Source organism: Saccopteryx leptura, chromosome 11 (genome assembly GCF_036850995.1).
Source record: "Saccopteryx leptura isolate mSacLep1 chromosome 11, mSacLep1_pri_phased_curated, whole genome shotgun sequence".
NCBI lineage: Eukaryota > Metazoa > Chordata > Mammalia > Chiroptera > Emballonuridae > Saccopteryx > Saccopteryx leptura.
In genome coordinates, this window is record NC_089513.1 from 16,299,681 (window position 1) to 16,305,366 (window position 5,686).

A 5,686-nucleotide genomic window follows, 5' to 3' on the forward strand; every position below is an offset into this window, starting at 1 on the left:
AGCTAAAAGTTCAGTAACACCCAATGTGTGAGGAAGGGAGAGGGAGAAGAGGACGGGACAGAGCCGACAGGATGGGGATCAGAGTCTGTTCCATGTCCTGGTCTCAAAGCCTTCTCATTTCCCATGCAAGAGGAATGCCTGCCCTGATTCATGACATTTCAGTGAGTTACAGATCCCTAAGTCCACACGTGGGCTGTCTCTGACAGGTCGTGTGGAGAAGGTGTTTTCCCTCTGCAGCCCTGAGCAGCTGTGTGCAGGGCAGATTTCAGTGGCTGACTATATGGTAGAGAAATGGAAACAAACATGAGAAAAATCTCCCTGGCCATGAAACCCGGGGAAGAATGAAGACTGAATAGTGTGGTCAAGTGCGGACTCTGGATTTGAGCGCCTGGGTTTGAGCCCCAGCTTTGCCCCTAACTAGTGTGTGACTGTGTGTAAGTTGTTTAAACATACTCTGCCTCTCTTTGTTCATTTTAAGAACCAGGATAATAATGCCTACTCATGAAATCATAATAATGAAATGAATTAATAGGTGTAAAGTGCATAGAACCATGTCTTGCACATAATTATTGATCAGTACATACTAGTGGTAATTATGTCATTGTAGAAATTATGATAAAATGGGATCTGGATACCCTTAAGGTAGGACATGAAAGAAGTCAGAGCGCTCACTTTTGGCCATATTAATTCAGAGGTCGGTAGGTCATCTAAATTACATACTAAACAGTTCTACTTGGGCCAACATCTGTGGGACCCTGTGCAAAATTAAAATGTGGGTGACTTGTTCAAAAATTGTTTAGAAATTTCAAGATGATGACAGCAGAACATTAAACAGAATGTGGAACCCTTCTAGGTGAGTGGCCCTGTGTGACTGCACAGGTCCCATGAGGCTGGCCCGGCAAAGTCCGCATGATACACGACATCTGGACCCACAGAACTTGCCCTCTAGCCCTCAGCTTCTGTGCGATCTTTTTTGTTTCACTCAATTTCTATTGGTTTATCTTCTATTGCTAGTGTTCTTGGTGCTCAAATTCATGGTTTAAAACACGTGCTTCCTGGAAATCACCTAAGAGCATTTGAACCCTCTGCCTCTATTTCCCGTGCTTCCTGCACTCTTTAATTCGCTCTGGCTCTTATCTCCTAAGCCCTGCCCCATTCAGCACTGCTAGCATCTGCCCTGAAATTTTTTGAGTGGAGTACTAATGGCTTCTTAATTTTCTCTTTAAAGTACCTGTCCCTCTTCAACTGTATTTGTCACTTACAGTTTCACAGGAATGACATTATCCAAAACCTCCCTGGCCTGACTTCAGTAATGCCATCCAAGATTTCTGTGTCTCTCCTCTCCTCTTCTGCTTTTTGACTTCCTATGTATCTTTTGCCTGTCCTTCAACATTGATAATCCTGGTGGATTTATCTGTGACGTTTGGTTCTTGTTCTCATTCTTTCTCTGCACATATTCCTTCTTGATGATTTCATTCATTCTGATGGCTTCAACCCTCACCAATAAATAAAGAAAGAAAGAAATGCCAATTCTAAAACAAATATGTGTACCCTCCTCTCTGCTGGTTTAGACCTATAATTCCAATACATATTTAGATAACTGTGACTGGAAATTCATAAGGGACCACATTCTCAACACAGTTCAAACTAACTCATGTTTTCCTCATTCCTCATTCTGGTACGGTCCACTCTTACTCTGGTACGACTTAGTAAACTCAGCTAGAAACTCTGGTAATCTTAACCTCTCTGCCTCACCAGCATCCAGTGCGTCTCCAACTTCAACTGACCTTATTATCAAAATATCTCTTGACTCTATTCCCTGCTCTCAGTTGCCGTTACTACTTTGGGGCCCATCACCAAACAAAGCTATCAGTCTACATTTGTGCTGCTTTCACTCCTCATTGGACTCAGTCTCCAGGGTTCACACTTTCCAGTTATATTTCATACCTACCCTAAAAATGTTTTTTAAAATGTGAATTTATTCAAGATGCACCCCTTCTTGGGAAGCCCTATTATCTGGTAAATAAAGTTAAAATTTCTTTGGAAAGTGCAATAATTTTGATTTTTCTATGTTGTTCCAATTTATATGACATATCTCAGCTTAAGCAACTCTATAAACTGTTGTCGTTTTCTTGACTGTGTCACCTCCTCTTATATGACTATGTCCTTGCCCATGCTGTTTCTTATCTCCAGAAATGCCTTTCCCTATATTCTTAACCCAGTAATTCCTGTCTTTCAAGATGCAGCTTCTCTGAACCTTCTTCTAAGAAGTATATTTTACTCTCTGTTACACCATAACACTTGACACACACTTCTATTGATTGCAATTACTTGTTTGCCTTCTCCACAATTAGCTCCAATTCTTAGAAGTCAGGTATTCTGCTCTATTCTTTTTCACATCCTCAGCACCTAACACAGGCCCCTGGTCAAGATAAAAACTAAAACAAGGCTTCATGAGTGACTATCCTACATGTAAGGTCAAGGGTTTACTAGAACTCTTATAACATTGAGAGAGATTACTTCATTTTTCTGTTTAGTTATGATAAAATTTGGACCAAGGAGAAAAAAAAGCCAAAAGCTTATAACAAGCATACTGTTTATACAGCCCCTGGAAGTGTTCCAACAGAGATTAGTTAACCCCATAAAGGAGAAATCTGCACTAGGATTGAATGCTTTCTTAAATTTCTTACACATTAACCTGTACAGTCACTCTTTTGGTGCATTAAATATGGCAAAAATATCTCACAAAGAATAGAGCTTGGGGTGTGACTACAGCACTGGTAGCCTCTGTTCTTCTTATCTCTTCTTGTTCCTTTGCCCCCACTCACTGAATGTTTTTTTTTGTTTGTTTGTTTTTGCATTTTTCTGAAGCTGGAAACAGGGAGAGACAGTCAGACAGACTCCCACATGCGCCCGACCGGGATCCACCTGGCACGCCCACCATGGGGCGACGCTCTGCCCACCAGGGGGCGATGCTCTGCCCATCCTGGGTGTCGCCATGTTGCGACCAGAGCCACTCTAGCGCCTGAGGCAGAGGCCACAGAGCCATCCCCAGCGCCCGGGCCATTTTTGCTCCAATGGAGCCCCGGCTGCAGGAGGGGAAGAGAGAGACAGAGAGGAAGGTGCGGCGGAGGGGTGGAGAAGCAAATGGGCGCTTCTCCTGTGTGCCCTGGCCAGGAATCGAACCCGGGTCCTCCGCACGCTAGGCCGACGCTCTACCGCTGAGCCAACTGGCCAGGGCTGAATGTTTTTTTGTTTTTTTTTTTTTTTTGTATTTTTCTGAAGTTGGAAACCGGGAGGCAGTCAGACAGACTCCCGCATGCCTCCAACAGGGATCCACCCGGCATGCCCACCAGGGGGCGATGCTCTGCCCAAATGGGGCGTTGCTCTGTTGTGACCAGAGCCATTCTAGTGCCTGAGGCAGAGGCCATGGAGCCATCCTCGGCACCTGGGCCAACTTTGCTCCAATGGAGCCTTGGCTGCGGGAGGGGAAGAGAGAGACAGAGAGGAAGGAGAGGGGGAGGGGTGGAGAAGCAGATGGGCGCTTTTCCTGTGTGCCCTGGCCGGGAATCGAACCCGGGACTCTTGCACACCAGGCCGACACTCTACCACTGAGTCAACCGGCCAGGGCCTCACTGAATGTTTTGAAGATGTATCTAATGTCTACTCTCGAGTGGCTATTACACTTCTACCATGAAGAGCTTTTGTGATAGAAAGCCGGAAGTACAAGACATTTTTTTATCTTTGATCATTAAATTATTGTGTCCGGCTGGTCAGGCTGTTTGTTGAAGCTCCTTCTGGTCACAGTGGCCAAAGTTATAGAAGTCGCCCTCAGACAGATCAGTTAGGTTCCCAGAGAGAACTGTCACTTCCTGCCTTCTGAGACAGCATGGCTTTCCCTTACCAGGTGAGAAAAAGTCGGTGCCTTTGAAGAATGTCTCCATTACTGAAGATACAACCCCGGCTCTATGGTAAGTCAATAATATTTCTGGGTGTTTCTGTATTTTCTCGAATGTTTGTGAGATTTAATGTGTCTCTAGCACTAGAGCTTAGTTTAGAAGGACCAAATCCAGCATATTTGGAGAAAAAGTAAGTTGTTTCTTATACACCTGTCTTTGGGATCGGGAACGTCAGACTAGACTAATGATGTGAACAAGGCAATGGTGAATTACTTTTCATACTGTATTTGTATTCTTCTATAGTGTTTTAAGCAAATTTTAGTTACTTTAAAAAAAATCAAATGTAAAGCTACTATGAGTCATTCTTATTGCCTAATTACATGTGATAGTAGATGTATTCAAATTTCCTAGTGAAGACCACAGGCCAGCTCCCAAGCTTAAGGTTTTCCATCTGTCAACTAGGAGCAAGACTCTTTCAGGGACTTACATGCAACTATCATTCTGTAATGTCCTGTCAAAGAAGTATGACAAATTTTTGAGGCAACAAAAATCAACTGTGTTAAAATTGTGTTTGCTTGGAAATGGAAATGCTTCTGGACAGGCCCTGTTTAGAGGTCAGTAAGAGAATTCATGGAGGAGAATTGTTGACAACAGAAAATAAAAGTAATTTACATAGCACTGTAAACACTGGCGGCTCTAGGCAGTACTGTATTCATACTGCAACAAACAAAGGACCTAGTCTCTGACCCTGAACAATTTTCAATTTATCACTACAAATGCCCTAAGAACTCAGGACAGTGCAGCACAGACTAAGGGTGCATTAACTACCAGGCATTGTCATTGAAATCCTTCTCCAGTGCCAACTTTCCAAGAGGGTTTTAAAGGGAGGAATGTTGGCTGATACTAAATTGGCAAATGAGTCTAGGTCAAAAGAAAAGGTTGTATGAACAAACAAAACATTGCCCTAGAATGAACAGAAAGGCAAAGAGGATTGGGGAAAAAATCCAAGGAAGGATTGTAGACATTAATGAGATCACAGATGTTGGTCAGATGAGAAGCCAAAAGTCCAGGGAAGAATAAGAGAAACCTCTTTTTAATATATGTTGCAATGGAAAGACAGTGAACATCAATTTAAATGTGTAGAACAGAGCTGGCCAGCTTTTTCTGCAAAGGACCAGATGGTAAATATTTTTGGCTTTGTAGGCCATGGAGTCTCTATTACAACCATTCAGCTCTGCTAAAGTTGCAGAAGAGCAGCCATAGATAATCCAAAGCATGGCTGTGTTCCAATAAAACTTTATTGACTAAAACAGGAAGTAGACTGATTTGGCCCATAGAACAAATGTGTAGAAGAACAAGGGAGGAAATAATCAAACTAAATTGATTCACCTCTGCTCTGGTACAGTTGGCTTTGACTTGTAAGTTCTACAGTTATTGTTGAAATCAGTCTTATGCAGGATTCCTGGTAGTTAAGTGAATGATACCAATGGCCTTGTTCGAGGGTGACCTAAAATTGTGCAGTAGGCAAATTGCCTGCTTTCTTCTTATTTGTGTTTCTCCTTCTGTGGTACCTCTAACCATCTCTCTCCATTGAAATGCATCCTCTGAAAAACTATAATCTACTCCTCACCATAGCTGAACTTAGGGCACATTTGATACTCTATTTTTGACTACCATAGAAATAAATTTGAACAAAACTGGCAATGACTTCCTAAGCACAGTAAGAATAGATATCTGGGCCCTGGCCGGTTGGCTCAGCAGTAGAGCGTCGGCCTGGCGTGTGGGGG